We start from the raw sequence: 1400 nt of genomic DNA on the forward strand, positions 1-1400 counted from the left end.
TTGGAGTGTACTTTATCATGTACTTTTGGAGTGTACTTTATCATGTACTTTTGGAGTGTACTTTATCATGTACTTTTGGAGTGTACTTTATCATGTACTTTTGGAGTGTACTTTGAGTGTACTTTATCATGTACTTTTGGAGTGTACTTTTGGAGTGTACTTTATCATGTACTTTTGGAGTGTACTTTACCATGTACTTTTGGAGTGTACTTTATCATGTACTTTTGGAGTGTACTTTGAGTGTACTTTATCATGTACTTTTGGAGTGTACTTTATCATGTACTTTTGGAGTGTACTTTATCATGTACTTTTGGAGTGTACTTTACCATGTACTTTTGGAGTGTACTTTATCATGTACTTTTGGAGTGTACTTTATCATGTACTTTTGGAGTGTACTTTATCATGTACTTTTGGAGTGTACTTTGAGTGTACTTTATCATGTACTTTTGGAGTGTACTTTATCATGTACTTTTGGAGTGTACTTTACCATGTACTTTTGGAGTGTACTTTATCATGTACTTTTGGAGTGTACTTTTGGAGTGTACTTTATCATGTACTTTTGGAGTGTACTTTATCATGTACTTTTGGAGTGTACTTTATCATGTACTTTTGGAGTGTACTTTTGGAGTGTACTTTATCATGTACTTTTGGAGTGTACTTTATCATGTACTTTTGGAGTGTACTTTATCATGTACTTTTGGAGTGTACTTTATCATGTACTTTTGGAGTGTACTTTTGGAGTGTACTTTATCATGTACTTTTGGAGTGTACTTTATCATGTACTTTTGGAGTGTACTTTATCATGTACTTTTGGAGTGTACTTTTGGAGTGTACTTTATCATGTACTTTTGGAGTGTACTTTATCATGTACTTTTGGAGTGTACTTTGAGTGTACTTTATCATGTACTTTTGGAGTGTACTTTATCATGTACTTTTGGAGTGTACTTTATCATGTACTTTTGGAGTGTACTTTATCATGTACTTTTGGAGTGTACTTTACCATGTACTTTTGGAGTGTACTTTATCATGTACTTTTGGAGTGTACTTTATCATGTACTTTTGGAGTGTACTTTATCATGTACTTTTGGAGTGTACTTTGAGTGTACTTTATCATGTACTTTTGGAGTGTACTTTTGGAGTGTACTTTATCATGTACTTTTGGAGTGTACTTTATCATGTACTTTTGGAGTGTACTTTATCATGTACTTTTGGAGTGTACTTTATCATGTACTTTTGGAGTGTACTTTATCATGTACTTTTGGAGTGTACTTTATCATGTACTTTTGTACGACACAAACAATGATAAAGGACTGAAGTGACATGTTTACATGACACAGTGGAAATGGGGCTCGTCGTGTGCGTCACATGGAAAAACACAGGACAATAGTTTGAGCTTTTAT

The sequence above is a fragment of the Eucyclogobius newberryi genome, unplaced genomic scaffold (genome assembly GCF_026437365.1).
Source record: "Eucyclogobius newberryi isolate DKJ021-1_F unplaced genomic scaffold, fEucNew1.0.hap1 SCAF_11, whole genome shotgun sequence".
Classification (NCBI taxonomy): Eukaryota; Metazoa; Chordata; class Actinopteri; order Gobiiformes; family Gobiidae; genus Eucyclogobius; species Eucyclogobius newberryi.